Source organism: Diceros bicornis, chromosome 35 (assembly GCF_020826845.1).
Source record: "Diceros bicornis minor isolate mBicDic1 chromosome 35, mDicBic1.mat.cur, whole genome shotgun sequence".
Taxonomy (NCBI): Eukaryota; Metazoa; Chordata; class Mammalia; order Perissodactyla; family Rhinocerotidae; genus Diceros; species Diceros bicornis.
Genome location: NC_080774.1, coordinates 33,953,942 through 33,971,871, shown reverse-complemented (window position 1 = coordinate 33,971,871; position 17,930 = coordinate 33,953,942).

Genomic DNA, 17,930 nt, shown 5'->3' with positions numbered 1-17,930 from the left:
TTGTGGCTGTCAGAGTAGCTGGAAAGTTAGGGGAGAAATTCTGGAAGAGAGGGACCCACAAAGAGGAAAATCTCAAAATATATATGAATGTCTCACCCCCACACACACCAAATTGGCAGATCTTTGAACAACACACATGCAGGGTAGGCTCCAGAGGGCCTAGAGTAAAAACAACAGTTGGAAGATGAAAGAACTGAACGAGGATTTCAGCTATGCTCACTGTAAAGGAGATAGGATTGGAGTTTCAGTCCAGCCAAGTTAACTCTCTGCTAGAAAAACAACAACACTCTTCAAAGGAATACAATAGAATCCAGAGGCTCTTTAACTATCATTCATGGTTTCCAGTACACAATTTTGAAAAATCATGAGACTTGAAGAAATAGGAAAATGTAATCCATATATGAGCAAAAACAGGCAGTAGAAGCTATCCCCCAGTTGTTGCAATTAGCAAACAAGGATAAGAAAATAGCTATTATAAAGATGATCAAGGTGGTAAAGGAAAATATTCTCATAATGAATGAACAGATGTTGAAACTCAGCAGAGAAATGGAAATTACAAAAAAGAACCAAATCAGAAGATGAAATAAAAAAATACTTTCGAGTTTACCGGTAGATGAGAAACAGTAGAAGAAACATGAAGATAGAGCAATAGAAATTATCTAGCCTGAAGAAAAGAATGTAAAAATTTTGAAGAAAAATGAAGAGAGCCTTACAACTTGTGAGATGATTGAGTCCCCAGCAGAGAGGGGAAGGACAGAAAAATTAAATGAGGCAGAAAGGCAAATCAACCAGTAACAACATAACTTTCAAAATTTGGTGGAAAATCTAAAATTTTAGATCCAAGAGGGTCAGGAAACCTAAAAAATAAAATACAAATTACAAACATACCTAGGCATGTGATAGTCAAGCTGCTAAAATCCAAAGATAAAAGGAAAATCTTGAAAGCAGTCAAGGAAATACATATATACATGGGAAGACGTTACATACAGGGAGAAATAATGTGAATGATGGATGATACATTATCAAAAACAAAAGAGACAAATCAATAACAAAATGACATCTTTCAAGTGCAGAATGAAAACCCAAAAGTCAACACAGGATTCTATATTTAGCAGAGCTCACTTTCATAAAGGAAGCAGAAGTCACAATAAGAGACCGCACACCTATTAGATGGCCAAAATAAAAAATAAAATTGCAAATACCAAGTGCTGGTGAGGACTAGGAGCAACTAGAACTGGGAATGCAACATGATAGTTGCATTCGGAAAACAGTTTAGCAGGTTCTTATAAAGTTAAACATACATTTATTACATGACTCAGATATCCCCCTCCTAGAGATTTACTGAAGCAAATTGAAAACTAATATGTAAACAAAAACCTTTGTGTGAATCTTTATAGCCATTTTATTCATAATTGCCAAAAGTTGGAAATAAACTAAATGTCTTTCATCAGGTGAGTGGAGAAAGAAGCTGTGGTGCATCGGGACATTAGAATAGTACTTGGCAATAAAAAGGATAAACTCTTGATTCGCACAACAACATGGATGAATCTTGGAGGCATTTCTCTAAGTGAAGGAAGCCAGATTCAAAAGGCTATCTGGTATATGATTTCATTTATATGACTCTCTAGAAAAGGCAGAATTACAAGGATGGAAAGTGATCAGTGGTTGCCAAGGGATGGAGTGAGGGAAGCAGTTGACTACAAAGAGACAGTATGAGAGAATTTTGGGAGTGAATAAAACAGCTCTGTATGGTACTGTGGAGATGGATACACGACCATAAAGTTGTCAAAACCCATAGAACTGTACACCGCAAAGAGTGAATTTTACTCTGCAAATTTTAAAAATCAATCAGGATGCTGGGGAACTCAGATGGAATGCAGTGACAAATGAATCTCACTGTATTACAAGCACGTGACATAATCACACAGAAGGGGTGGAGATGAAAGGTCCTGACCTAAGTAACTTTGGAAGACAGTGTTTTGATGGGATACTGTAAAACTAAAGTACTGGACACAAACACTGTACACTAGATGATAAATGTGTTTTTCATAAGGGTATGGATTAACAATTCTGAAAGTAGTTGACACATTTGTAAATATATTGTAGATAACTGGAGTTAAGTTTCTCACTGTTGGTAAAAGAAGTTACATATAAACAAAAGGAGAATGCTAGAATAAAATCTGTGGTGCTGGATTGGAGTCGGAAGTATCAGTATGAATCCATGTCTCTTTTAATATATCTATCCAGATAGATAGTTAGATTGATAGATAGATTGATAGATCAATAGATAGATGTGTATACCTGAGTTTATATTCATATATGCATTTCCAAGCTCTGCTGAGTGGGTCTAGAAGCAGTTACACTCTAGTATCAATGAGCACACCTAGCTCCCAGATCTGCGTTTATATCATTCTCCAATAAAAATAACCAGGTTTTCTTGGAGAAGTGGCTAATTCTAGGGCTGGAGATGGAAAATACAAGATGAACCTGGAACATCTTGTAGTGCCAGAATGTAGGAAAGTGCTTTAAAAAAAACACAGAAAATGATGAGATGTGTCAAAAGGAATCAATCTGAAAGACTTCCCAATGGCTCAAGCTGGAAAATTGTGAGCAACAAAATAAATAATGGTAGCATTGGATTACTACCCAGAGAACAAAATAAATATGCATGAGTCTATACTGATATAAAATAGATTAAATAAGAAAGGAAGAAAGAAAGAGAAAAAAAAAAAAGAATGAGAGAAGGAGAGAAAGAAGGAAGGGAGAGGGAGGGGGGGAAATCTTCCTCACAGAATTCCAAATAATAAACGTGGCTGGATAGCATGAAATAGAAAATTGCCACTAGAACACCACAGTAATAATTACTGTGGGCAAGACTGACTGATGAATGCAAAAACTGTGGGTGAACCTTAAAGAAGAGACAGTACATTTGCAGAGCCTCAAAGGATCTCCCTCCAAATACTTAACTTTTTTCTCTTAATTTCTTTAAAAGACCTATGACTATTTAAAGCAAAAATCATAACACTGTATTGTGGGATTTATAACATGGGTAGATGTAAAATTTATGACAACAATAACATAATGGACAGACATAGGTAAATGGAACTGTTCTGTAGCAAGGCTTCTATATTTTACATTGATTAAACTGGTGCACTATTAAGTCTAGGTAGGCTGTGATATGTTAAAGATGCATATTGTAATCTGGACCAACCACTAAAAAGGCAAAGGTGTGTCACTTAAATGCTAATAAAGGAATTAAGCAGCAAAAAAAAAGGGTTTGTACAAGAATGTTCACAGGAGATGACCTGCAAGACGAGCGCACTGCGGGGCAACAACAGAGCGGAATGCCCTCAGCCATGCCAAGGAGCAAATGCTGACACACACATGCTGGGTGAGTCTCATCAACCTCGTGCTGAGGGAGGCAAGTTGGACAGAAAACAAAACACTTGGGATGATTTCAGCCAAGATGAACCTATGATGAAAAAACCAGAACATTGGTTGCCTCGGGGGAAAGATAAAATTGCCTGGGAAGGAACAGGAAGGCGTTTTCTGGGGGTGATGGAACTATTTTATTCTTAAAGGGGTGAAGGTTATATGGACATGTTTATTTGCCAAAACTGTACAGTTGAGAGTTGTGCCTTTCAGTGTGCGTACATCTTACCCCCCACACACACACACAAAGGACTAAAAGAATAATAAAGTGAGGTGGGACTGGGATGGAATGTGGATGAAACAAAATTGGCAGACAATTAGTAGTTGTTGAAGCTGGGTGAGGGGCCTACTATGCTATTTTGTTTATTTTGTATATTGTTTAAATTGTTCTGTAATAAAACACTTATATAAGAAGACAAACTCGATATACAGTGTTTGCTGGTAAGATATCAGTTACCTTTTGGGAGGAAGGAGGGAGAAACGGATTGTTGGCGCCTGAGTGAAGCTGGTGCTAGTTCTTGGTCACACAAGTGTGTTCACTTTGTAATAATTCTTTGAGGTTTACATGGATGACTTCTGCATATATTTCTGTACTCATGTTATACATCAATAAACATTTTAAATCCTGCATATTTGCGCAAAGATCCTAACTCAATATCTCAGAACAACAGCAGTGTTTTGTTTTAAAGTGGAACACGTTCACTCATGACATCATCAGATGGATTTTAATACTTTCAAGTATCTATTAATGCCCTCATCCTTGCGTGTCCCCCTGGGTCTTTCCATTTTTGCCTCAATTTGGCAAGTGTCATGGCTTTGAGTTTTTATGATGGGTATGGGCCCTTAGGGTGTGCGAGGTCAAAGGGAAGGATCTCTGCAGCGACCTTGACCACGGGAACCAGAGGGAGGACCATGGCAACCTGGAGGGATGGAGGGGATGGTAGGACAGGTGGCCTTAAAAAGGCAAATTCCAGAATCCCAGGCACTCAGTATTTCCATTTTAGATATAGAATTTACGCTTCAAATACTGGCCAGGAAATTTCCACGAGGGCTGCAAGCATCTTCAGCAATAGCCAGGCTGGTGAGCCCCACCCCTACCTGAGTGCCGGCCTCAAGGGATGCAGCCCAACCACACTGCGCATACTCTGGGGGGTGGGCAGGGCATGGAGAGTGGTCATGGTATAGAGAAGAGGAGGGGTAGAGAGTGGGGTGGAGAAGCAGAGGGATGGAGACCAGGGGCGAGGGGACAAGGTGGGAGTTGGGGCCCCTAGCTGTGTATGCTGGGAGCTTTTGTCTCTTAACCGCTACCGGCTGGGAGCTTGCAGGACGGCCAGACTACAAATCCCAGAAGGCTGTGGGCATGGGGCGGTGCCTAACCCTGGGGGGAGGAGCAGGGTGGTGTGCGCTTGGCCGAGGGCCAAACTGCCCTTGACTCAGGACTCTGGTCCTGCACCCGCTGCATGTGGACTGAATCCCGGAGGGATGCCACGGGATGAGCGGGACCAGGGAGTTAGGAGGATGTGGCGGCTGCATGGGCAGCCGAGGTTCTGCAGCGTGCAACTGGTTTTGTCCAAAATAGAAGTTGGACTCGTGCCTCTTCCACACCGCCTCCCTCCGTTGCTTGATTCCTCCTCCCACCTGCATGTCTGTGGGTCTTTCCACAGCCTCCTACCAAGTCCAGGGCCAGGTGCTTCTCTAAAATGCTTATGGGAACTGGTTTGACATCCCAGAAACTTTCCACTTTGCCTGCTGCCCTCTGCCTTCTCTAGCCAAAGTGCCATCCTTTCATCAGCTTTTGAGAGAGATTCCCCCTTGTGGCCCCTCTTGCAAGTACAACTTAAGAGCTTGGCTGGGTGGTAACATTGGCTGTTGCTTGTCTTTTTCGCAGGTGTGGAAGTTAAGGTATCTGTGAGGTTAATCACTGGTTTCCCCAGGATCCGCTAAGAGCAGAGGAGAACAACCCAATTCCCAGGTAAGTATCTATTAGGCTATTTTCACCAACACATTCCAGTGCAGTGGCCTCCAAAACAGCAACCTTAAGATGAGAAAAGCTTAAGCATTTTGCCCTTTAGATTGATCACCTAATCTCAGCTCAGGCCTGAGTGGCCAGTCTCTCAGGGACAGGGGTGGTGACTCTGATCCCTCAGGAAGAGACCGGTGGTCCAGCTTTGGGAGAGGGATGTTCATGGTAGACAGCACCTGGGCAGCATTTGAAACCCGTCAGCTTTAACATCTCTGCTTTGGATTCAGGCAAGGTTCCCAGATAAACACGCCTAGGGATAGTCAGATGTACCGTATTCTTTAAAAATTGATTACAGCAGTGAAAGGAACAGAGCATAAAATATCCTGCTTATTTGCAAAAGATAAAATGCAAGCAAGACCTGCCTGTTAATTTTTTTCTGCTCATTCTCTTGCCTGTACTGTACGTTTGAATGCAGAAAAATAACCTTGAATTGCCAAATTCTCTTTTCCTGAGATTGGTAAATTAACTTAAAAGTCTTATTGAAACCTGTGGAGGAATGGTTAGCAGCTTTCATGATTTATGTCGTCCCTAAAAATCTGGGCGTTGATCTACACGAAAAAAAGTCCCAGTTATATTACACATCCCAATAGGTTACATTTCCGATGCCTGAATGTGGGATATTATCAAAACAACTGAAAAACCTGGTCATGGAAACTGGACCCTGTCACTTTGTCAAGAATTTGCCTCTGTATGAATTAATGACACATGAATTCTTTAACATTTTTGTAAAGAAAGAATGAGAAAGTGTGTAGTGTCTCTGAATGTGGCAAGATAGAGAAGTCTCGTTAGACCACATCCTCGGGTGCTTCTCTCGTGTTCAATAGGCCCAGGTGATAGTCCGTGTAGTCAGGTGCAGTGCCGCTCCCCCAGGCCCCAGTGTTCCATCCTACTCTGGCCTGTGCCCTCTTCAGGGGGTTCTGATGACACTGGTCCACAAGTGTTGGAAGGAGACATTGTAACATGAGGATATTCATCATCTTAAAACAAAGATTAATGGAGAGGAAAGTCTCAGGGTGTGTGTGCTCTGATGCACTGCTGTTGGGGTGTGGCCGCAGTGACAACTGTGCTCCCAGCAGTCCCCACAATGGCTGTCTCAGACGTTTGATCTCCTGGCACAACCACAGCAGCTGTTGACAGAGCTGGGCTTTCGTCGTGGTTCAATGTCTTCCATCAGATTTTGTCACTCTGACCCTCCTCTGCTTGCCCCATTCCCACTCTTATCTGCTGCATTGATTGCTTTGTAGTTGTTCCCTAGGAGCCACTGTGTGTAACTCTGTTTCACAGTGTCTTTAGGGATCCACCCTCACTACACGAGTCACTGTACAACAGCCCCTTATCCTGGTGTAGCCCGTGTTCATCGTCTCCAGTGGAGCTGTGAAGAGCCCTGCTTAGTCGGAGCTCCTCTCATTCTCATGCTGCTGGGGCTGCTTACGAAGCTGGGCATCTCGTCTTTGGTCATTAACATTATTCTTTTCATCGATTTTCTGAAGTCGGAGATGACTTTGTTAATAATGTGACACTGACTGTCACAGACACTTTTATGTATCTTCCCCAACAGCTCTGTGAAGTAGGCTTGTGATCCCCATTTTACAGGGGGGGACACTGAGGCTCAGAGAGGTTGAGTAGCTTCCTTCACTTCACACAATTTCTTGGTACATTTTGAGTCTCCACCTGGAACTCGGCCTCTCAGGTGTGTGCACTTAGCTGGTGTTCCACTTTGCGCCTCTCTGCCAGCCTCTCCAAAGGCACACGCCCCATCCTGAGTCCATTGTCTGCTTGATGGCAGTCACCCTGCACAAATCGGCCCCATGCGGGGAGTGGACTAGTCGGGCATGGTCCTCCAGCTTACCCTGGGCAGGTTCTAGGTTTATTGCGAGAGCTGGAGCAGTGGAAGATACTGACCATCACTCACCTGAAAGGTTTGTTATGGAGAAATACTCCACTGACTTTTTGCAGGTGTCATGTCTTCTTTGTCTTCATTGCTCCTCTGGGCTTTCTCCTACAGTCCGTGCTGTGCAGTAACATACAGTACAGAGACTGGTGAACATAATAGTATTGCCCTGCACCAAACGGTCACATTACTCATTTTTCTAATTATGAAAGAAATACATACTGTAAAAAAAAGTCAAATTACCCAGATGTATGTAGAGTAAAGTGAAACCTACCCCATCCATCCCTTTCCCTGCTAACTCACTCCCCTACTCAGAAGGAACTATTGTTAAGAGGTTGCAGCTTATTCTTCTGGACATTTCCTATGAATTTATAAATACACATAAAGTTTTTTTTTAACATAAATGACATAACTACATCATTTTGCAATTTGCTGTTTCCCAAATCGTATATCATAGACGTCTCTCCTTATCAGTGCTTGCCACTCTAACTTAGCGTTTTAGAAGTTTTAGAGGTACTCCAAAGAACAGGAATACCATGATCTGTTTATTTCTTCTTTGATAGAGATGGGATTTACGTCCAGTTTCACTAATGAAATGATGCAGTAAGATCCTTGTATGGAGTTTATTACACTGCTATTCAACTTCTCAATTTGCCTTGTTTCCACTTGGTCAGAGACTATGATATATTTTTAACAATTTTATGGGAATTATTATTGTTATTATTATTATTTTTGTGTGTGTGTGAGGAAGATCAGCCCTGAGGTAACATCCATGCCAATCCTCCTCTTTTTGCCTAGGCAGACAGGCTCTGAGTTAACATCTGTTGCCAATCCTGCTCCTTTTTTTCCCCCAAGCCCCAGTAAATAGTTGTACGTCATAATTGCACATCCTTCTAGTTGCTGTATGTGGGATGTGGCCTCACCATGGCCGGAGAAGCGGGGTGTTAGTGCCAGATATGAACCCGGGCCACCAGTAGTGGAGCACTTAACCACTAAGCCACGGAGAATTATTTTATAGGGAATTTAATTTTATCACTGAATATAGACATTTATGGGGAAACTGGACTTTAAGGACATCCATCTCAGTATTCTGGAGAAAAATCATGAAACTTCGAAGGTATGAGGCTTGCTCCATCACAATCTAACAAGTCATGTTAACAATTTAAAGTTGAATGTTTGAATAGCCTCTACTCTCTTTGTTCAGAAGAAGAATGACTTTTGCTTGTCTAGAAAACTTCTTACTCCAGGGGCTCTCAGTTGTGCTTCAGAGAGGGTAAGATTTTGGTGTTGTATCTGTTTCTCTTCAGCTGTAGGCTGCATCTTCTAAAGATCATAGACTTGAACATGGTCCAATAAATGTATATGATTTGGGTCAAAAATTCAAAGTAATGAACCCAAGATAGGAATCCATAACTTTGGTTCTTAATAAAGAATTTCCTTTGATATTCTCAAGTCTCTGTGATTACTAGTAAAAACTCACCTATGGGTGAAGAGATGTGGTTCTCCTGGCAATGTCTGGCTTGAACATCCATAGTTAAGGCTGCCACATCCGTAGATAGATTAGTCTTGACCTCTTGACGACCTCTTCCCTTGGTCTTTGACCTTGGAAAAATAAGAATTTAAAAAAGCTGCTGTGGGCCGGCCCTGTGGCCTAGCGATTAAGTGCGCGCGCTCCGCTGCTGGCGGCCCGGGTTCGCATCCCGGGCGCGCACCGACGCACCGCTTCTCCGGCCATGCTGAGGCTGCGTGCCACATACAGCAACTGGAAGGATGTGCAGCTATGACATACAACTACCTACTGGGGCTTTAAGGAGAAAAAAATAAATAAATAAAATCTAAAAAAAAAATAAAATAAAATAAAAAAGCTGCTGTTATTAACACTCAATGCTAGAAATGCCCATTAAAGAGTGAGTTTGATTTGGTAAACCAAAGGGAGTATAAGCAGAACAAAGTCTGTAATATCTGTAAAATTTCAAAAGATTCTAATTTTTTTAAATATAACTCTATTTTTGCCACAGTGCAAACTGTGTATATATGAATGAAATATCCCTCTGTCCATTTCTTAAGTTGTTCCATTGACTTGATGGATTTATCCTCTAATCCGGATTCTAAGTGTGAAAGAACATCTTGGTCCTTCAAAGAAAAGAAGCCATTGAAATTTCATTTTCTTTTAGCTCGCCATCCTACAGGTTTGAGGAATAAATTATCATTTAATGGTACAATGATTCCGAAATCTAATTGTTAATTAGAGGGGTGTAAGGGATGATTGAATGGTGGTTCATCCCCATGGTCAAGGGTATTGTACACGTGGACGTGTAAACACGATTCAGGAAGCTGCTTCAGCCCTGTGACATCCCTGAGAACCACAGTGCTGGAGGATCTAGGCACACAGCCATCTGCCTCGATCTCCTGGGTTACATGTAGATCCAGGGGTCTTGAGAGTGGTGTCAGAGCAGCTAGCTTTTATCTATTTCTCCCTTTCCTTCTCTCCAGCTTATCTCAAACAGTCCTATCATATTTTAAAGGCCAATTGTAGTTATTTACATGAGCTGCTTGTTCATTATTGCAGAGTAATAATCAGGCATACCATTAAATATCATTTAATCTACCTAATTAAATTTGTTGTACCTTTTGATTGATTAGAACACTAAAGTTAGTTCAGAGTTTGATATTCACCAAATGTGTTAATCTTCTTACAACTTCCATGTGCCCCAGTCCTCTGAGAAGTGTATCTTTGGCCCATCACAAGATTTTAATGATTCAAATCATCATAAATTAAGATAATGTATTGTCTTTTGGATGATCGGGAGGCATATGGGTCCATTTTGGAAATATGCCCATCTGTCTTTGCTCCCCATGGGAAGTTTCTGGTCACTAGGTCTCCAGGTGGCTTGCACAAGCCCTAGGTCTATAAAGCTTGGTGCCTCTCCTTCTAATTGAGGTAGAAATAAAAGAGGTCAGAGACACTTATTAAAGTTTTGGTTGCATGAAGTCTTCTATGAGGACCATCCATGCATATTGTTCTGGATAGCTCTCTGTTCCTAAGACTACTAGTTACTTTAAGGGCTTGTCAGGAACTGTGAATGGTCTGATATTTTACCTTACCTGCAAACGAATAAGTTAGCTACCATGGTCTTACAGATGCTGGCAAAAGACACGAGACCCATGGGTCAGAGACACAAGACTTAATGACACAGCAATGGCAGTGGCCAGAGTATCAACATTTGCACTGGTTCACTAAATCCCACTTCCTACAGGATGATACACAGTGGGCCAGGAAACATGCAGAGGGTTGCAAGAACTCAGAGCTTAAGGAACTCAAATCTTCAATAACAGGCAGGAAGTCTGCTGACCTTTGGCCTGGGGAGGGGTGTTATTTTTATTATACTGGGGAGTAAGCAAGCCTGCCCTTTGCTCCAGAGGAGGCCACTATTTCTATCTTCCAAGGTTGTCAGCTCTACACACATTCTTGAAAAGATAACCTGGTTTTACTGGCTTTCAAAGATAAGCTTGAATGAGACTTCATCATCATTCTGTTCTTCTGTTACCTTTATTGAGATTGTGCAAATATGCTCTTTTCTCTGTAAAGTTCACTAACTTTATTCATACATAAGGGATGCTTTTGGTTTTATTTATTAAGTTAAAATTTTCTTATTAGAGCAAATGAGGAAACTATTATGGGTTGGATCTGAAGGTATGCTTTTCCAGGAAAAATGTGAAAGATCGGTTCTCACAGAACTTTGCCACAAGGAGTTGATATCAACTTAAATGATTTTAATTTGAATACTGTTTTGTACAACTTTCTTCCATCTTACTTCATCCTCTCTGCTTCCTGTAACTCCCCTATGGGAATGGGGCAGTTTCAGGGATTCACTGAACTCATTTACAATATTAAAATGGTTTTTTCTGTTGTGTGTGTGTGTTTTTTTTTTTATTGAGGTAAAGTTAACATACAACATTAAATTAGTTTCAGCGGTATAACATAATGATTCAATGTTTGTATAAATGTTGAAATGATCACCACAATAAGTCCAGTTAACATCTATCCCCATACATAGTTACAAATTTTTTTCTCTTGTGATGAGGACACGGCCTATTTCAAGGTGCAGAAGAATCAACGATGGTGTCATACTTTTCCATATACAGCTTGATGAATTTGGACATAAGTATACACCCTTGAGACTGTCACCATCATCAAGGTCACAAACATATCCATCACCTCCCAAAGTTTTCTCTCACCTCCTTTATTACTATTATTGTGTGGTAAGAACTCTTAATATCTACACTATTAGCAAATGTGATGTATGCAACACAGTCTTGTTAGCTGTAAGCACTATGCCATATCCTAGATCTCCAGAACTTATTTATCTTGATTACTGAAACTCTGTATCCTTTGACCATCAGCTCCCCATTTCTCCATCCCCTCAACCCCTGGCAACCACCATTCTAACCTCTGCTTGTATGAGTGTGACTATTTAAGATTCCACATATAAGTGAGTATTTGCCTTTCTCTGTCTGCCTTATTTCGCTTAGCATAATGTCTTCTAGGTCCATCAATGTTGTCAAAAGTGGTAGGATCTCCTTCTTTTTTCAAGGTTGACTAATATTCCATTTCTTTATCCATTCATCCATCAGTGACACTTAGATTACTTCCATATCTTAGCTATTGTGAATTAGCTACAATGAACATTAGAGTGCAGGTATTTCTTTGAGACCTTGAGTTCAATCCTGTGGGCATATACCAGAAGTGGGATTGCTGGATCATATGTTAGTTTTCATTTTTGGAGGAACCTCCATACTGTTTTCCATAATGGCTGTACTGGTTTACATTCCCACAAGGGTTCCTTTTCTCCACATCCTCACCAACATTTGCCATCTTTAGTTTTTTTGATAGTGGCCATCTTAACAGGTGTGAAGTGATAGCTCATTGTGGTTTTGATTTGCATTCCCTGATAATTAGTGATGCTGAACACCTTTTCATACACCTGTTGGCCACTTGTATGTCTTCATTAGAAAAAGTCTACTCGGGTCCCTTGCCCGTTTTTTAAATTGATTTGTCTTCTTGTTATTGAGCCAACACAAAAAAAGAGAACAAAATTTCCAGGCATTATGGATGTTTCCCAGTTGATGCAGATGGTTTTATATTTACAGTGGTACCAAAAGATCATGTTTCATGCTTTTTATTCAGCTTGTTATAACACCAGCAGTAGCTGCGGCATGGCAGATAATTGGGATCTTCTGGGTTTGGAGGTTTACAACATAAATGAGTGGTAATGAATTTTTTATTATTCCAAGGAAATTATTGAGATCATAGTCCATGGAATCCAAGATTGATAGGTGTAGGAGGAAATTAAGGTGAGGATCGGTGATCTAGCATTACTTCTGATCATGAGGCACAGGTATCTACTGTATGAGTGTTTGAATAAAAATATTAGAGATCAGGAATTTGTGGTGGGTGAATATGTTTTCTGAATTATTTACTTTTGAACGTAACCATTTGGATTATGTGAACATCTGGGATATGGGAGTAAGTCGCTAACAGGGGGTGGTTGATAATGTCACTATTGATTTAACTTCTATGAACACCAAGTGGTCAATGGATTAAGCAAATGAGTAGTCAGAAAACACAGAAATGGTAGGATTTGGGAACTAGTAAAGGACTGGGGACCGATTGTCCTGAGAGGGAGTGCCAGGACTTATGAGGTTGAGAGTGACAAGGACAAGAAGAGAATAGAAACACACTCAAACAAGGAGGGGGTTTTAACAGGATGGAGGGGGAGAAATGATCTGGAGTAGCCTTGAGTTTTGACCTTGAGCTTTCTGTTCTTGATGCAAATCTGCCTGATGACATCCCAGGACACAGGTCAGATCTATCCCCAGGGGATCGAGGGAGGGTGGAAGTACAAAACAGCCAGGATAATTGTCCTAAAAAGGCAGGCTTCCTTTATCATTTGACCCAATTTCATGATTTATTTTTGTAGGGTAAGAGGAAAAGAAAGATGATAGCCAAGTCTTCACAGAGGAAGCAGCATAACTGTGGGAACCAGTCCAAACCAAAGCCTGGTTTAAACATCTCCATCCCTTTGAGGATGTCTAGTGACATATTCAAGAGGCCAGTTACTAGAATTCCATCCCATCCTGGCAATGAAGGGTCTCTGGGAGGACACCTTGGATGAGCCCCACCAGGTCTGCTGGCCCAAGAGACCACAAGGACTCAAGGCCTGCAGAAGTGCAGGACAACTAGTAAATCCTTTCAATCTTGCCAAAGCGTTGGAAACACTTGCACCTAGTCATACAGGTGAATCCCTGCCAGGTGTGCTCGCAGGTGGTCTACACTCTAGGTCCCATGCCCACTCCTGCCGGTCTTCAGATTTGGCAGAGATGATTCCAGGAGCTGATCTGGGCATTCCACAGTTCCACTGCCAACAATTTCTGGCGACTGAGGAAGGTATCAGGAAGGAGGAAAGGGCAGTGAAGAGAACAGGAGAGAGACTGGTGATAGCACTGATGGCGGACAGACTTGCTAGCGAGGGAGAGAAAGTGAGGGGCCAAGAAGGCCGTCTTGACAGCAGACAAAATGGAGCAGGCACCTCAGTGAGGTCTCTTGGCAGCGTCCCTAATGTTTCCTTGCTTTGAGCTCCTGAAACTTTGAAATATACCAATATGTTTCTTTTATTAAACTCTGCTGCGTGACAGAAAATATACACAGTGATTTCTTTCTGAGGTGAGAGGTTGAGTTTCAAGTGAGGAGAGAAAGATCTTCCTTTTTCATGCTGTTCTCTCATTTTCCTTTACTATGTATGTTATTTATTTGTACTTTCAAGTCAGCAGCGAGTTATCAACGTCATGGGATGATTCAGTTTTGCCCCATACAGTCACAGTAAAACCTACTTAAAGTGGATTATTCTTTTTGTGTAATATTCCAATAGATTCCAAAATATTATTTCAAAAGCACTTCGATGTCTATGTTCTCAAATTAGATATTTACTTTTGGTCTCCATTTTTGTGTTCCTTCTTGCATGCTACTTCAGAGTTGCATCTAAGGAAATACCAGATGTCCCTCAGTTTTTTAGATCGATATGTGTTGGAAATTTGATTCATGAAGATGGACATGGCAGCTGGGGGATCATGCTATTATCAAAAGAGACCATTTCGACATCAGTAATCTGACAAGAACTCACTGCTTGTTGAGATTTAATTGACTAGTTGAGGGATCAAGCTTTCGCTATTGGCACTTCTCTTTCTCTTTGGAGGCGAAGTATTGCCTTCCCAGTCTTTCCATTACCAAACCACTTTCCTGGGTGGCTGTGCCATGTCAGGAAGGGCCTGGGATGCCGGGAACCAGGAGTCATCCTCAGTTTCTAGCTGTCCTAAGAAGGCTTCCCTGGCAGAGTCCAGCCTGTGTGTCTGGGTGACACTTGCAGCCATCAGACAGGAGGCGATAACTCACAAGTGCCAAGTGATTCATCTGGCCCTTGTCTTACATGGTGTTTCCAAGGGATGAGGTTCAAAATGCCACTTGGTAACCCTTTGAAAGCCCTTGTCGTGGGGTGGGTTCTCAGTGTGAGCTCAGAGCAGTATCTATTCACCACCAGATGGGAAGCATTTCAGTATTTTAATTGGTAAGGCTGTGTTCATACATGACCATGGATCATCAGTTCTGTGGCATTTCCTGCTGGACCACCCCACACCCTTGTCATGCCTCATTTTTCAAAGCTCCAAACAGGTTCACATCCCATCGGGTGGTTGTAATGTAACCACAGCACAAGACTGGGGAAAAAAACACAACCACCCAGGAGTGACACACTTTAATGGCTCGGGCCCAATTGCCCCATTTGGACAAGTTGGCAACATCAACACTGAGTGTGTAAACTGGAGGACTGTCCAAGACCGTGGACCTCAGAATGACACGGCCTCAAATCTCACCTTGGACAGCAAGGGACAGTGTGGGGTCACTCACTGGTCAGGATTATGGTCCCTTATCCTGGCATAGTAGAGCTCACCCGGGATCCATCAGGCCAAGCCAGGGAGGAGCCTTCTAGGGAATTTCTGCCCTAAAGTGAATGGCATACGGAAGGCAGGTGTGCTGGAAATCCTGGTTCACAGAGAGCGGTCGTGTTTATGGAATGAGGCCCAGTGGTAGCCTTAAAGCTGCATCACAAATCTTTCCCATTGGATACAAAACAAGCAGGAAACAGAATTCAGAGTCCTGGACAAGGATCCCAGCAGGATTCAATTCTAGGTCAGTAGTGAACACGGAGGCACTAGAGGGGTCTCAGGAGGGAAAGTCCTGTCTGCCTTTAGTCCATTTGCAAATCACCTTTTCGGGCCTTGTCCTCTCCAAGTGCATGTTTTGATCTTTTTACATTGTTTTCCCAGCTTAGAGCTGATGCAATTCCAGAGATTGAACTAGAAAACTACAAGTTCCTAAAATTTGGTCAAAAGAAACCTCAACAAGAGAAGCAGAAAACATTCCCTCTTCCTCCAGAATGTAGAAAGGCACCCCCTGCCTATGGCACGACCTGGTCCTGGGTAGTGCTGTTTTCAAGACACCCACATTTCAGTGGTTGTTGCTTTGCCTTTGAAAGTACCATCAACCTTTAAATCCCAAGAGAACGGGCGGGGGGCCGTGTCTGCCCCTGGAGCAGCTGAATGATACTGAAATGAACTTGTCCTGGGAGTTAGGGGGAATTGGGAGTGATGTCACTAGCCAAAAAAGGGGCTGGCCCTTCTCCCTTCTCCCACATAAAATAAGCTGATGACCCAGAAGAGTTCTTGATTCAAGGAGAAATGTGAGATTCTGTGTCTCACTCACATGCCTACAGAAAGCGACAGAACCACACCACAACTCCCAAGCTATAAAGGGAACAGGACTTTAATATAATATTCAAATATGTCATTTATTATTTACAACAAATAACCACTGGCCCTCCCCAATGGGTGAGTAGGTGCTGAGGTAGAGATGTCAGGGAGCTGGGATGGGGTCGTCCCTTCTCTCTTGGGCTTCAGGGGACCCCAGGAATCAGCTTACAATGCTCCCCTTCCCATCAAGTGGGAGGAGCTGGCCTGGTGCATCGCAAGCATCCCAACTGTGTCCCTGCTGCTGAGGATGGGGCTGTGATCAGCCACTGGTACGGGGTTCGGCGTTGGGGCCTGGGGGCTGAGTAGAAGAGTCGGGTTATCTTCTGCGGCCTCCCTCTGAATCATGGCCCCCCACCCTGTCCCCACTGCACTGGGTGCTTCAGACCCTGTGCTCAGTGCTGTCAGCCACCAGTACCCCATTCGTCCCTGCCACGTGAGCGATCATTTAGTATCACCTATTTCACAGAGGGGGAAACGGAGTCTCAGGAAGCTGAAGAGAGTCACCCCAGTCGCAGGACTGGTCAATAGTGGAGCTGGGATCCCAGTGCCAGCTATCCAACTCCCCAAGGCCACGCTTAGCCCGAAGCCTTACTGAACCCCCAGGAGTCAGTCACCCCGGCCCAGACACTCACTCACCCCAGACCTTGATGATGGCCGGTTCTTCTTGGCCTTGCGTATTTTGCAGGCCAACTAGGTCTAGGGTTCTGGCTGGCAGGACAGGTTGTAGCTACAGGACAGAGAGGCATCTGTGAGCCTACCAGGAACCACACCTCAGGTGTCGCCCCACTGCCTGCCCAGCAGCTGGAGTCTGGGTGTCCCAGATGTCGCCATGTAATAAGGCCGGGGGATGAGTGGGGAACCATGGAGACAGGCTCTCTGGACTGGCCAACAGGGAGAGTCCACCCCTGCCCTCACCCAACTCCTGCCCAGCCTCACCTCTCATTCTCGTTGAGCAACTCCATGTCTTGGAACCAGGCCGCAAATCGCTCCCTCGGGTTCTAGGTTGTAATTCTTGGCAGCCTCCTGGAGCAGCAGGATCTTCCTCATGACTCGGTATTCCTGGGACCAGAGGGAAGGAGAGGATGCACACAGGGCCTGGGTGGGGGATGCTGCAGGGGCCTTGTTGGAGGTGAGAAGTGGGGCAGGGGACCAGTCCTGGAAACCATCCTTCCCTCCAGTTCCATCCAGGATCTACCAGTTCTCAGAATGGGAATAATCAGCCCCTCCTCCAGGAAGATATCCTTGATGCCATCCTCCCCTCAACCCACCCGCCAATTGGATGGGTCTCCCACTGCTCTGTTATCAAACTCTTCCACACAATGTAAGATACAGGAGGTGAAGCCAGGCACTGTTCTGCCCAGAAGGTCTCTGATTTCCACCTCCTTCTCCTCCCCTGCAGGGAGTGCCACAGCTGCTCCTCAGTCCTCTTCTCATTCCCCTGGAAGGTAGACAGCCAGAGTCCATCAGACAAAGCCCCCTAGTCTGACTACCCCCTATGCCCACCCCTTCTCGTGTTGCACTATTGCCAGGTCCCCAGAGGGGGCCAGGCATGCAGAGAAAACAGGACTTGTACCTAGGCCGGGCTCTGGGCTCCAGATTAGGAGGACATGGGAGTGAGACTGAGGTACCTGGCAGCACAACTCTCTCTGATGACAGACTTGGAGGCTGAGGCCTCAGGCAGAGGGGACTGCTCAGCAACTTATGTGCTGCCTGAGTTGGGGG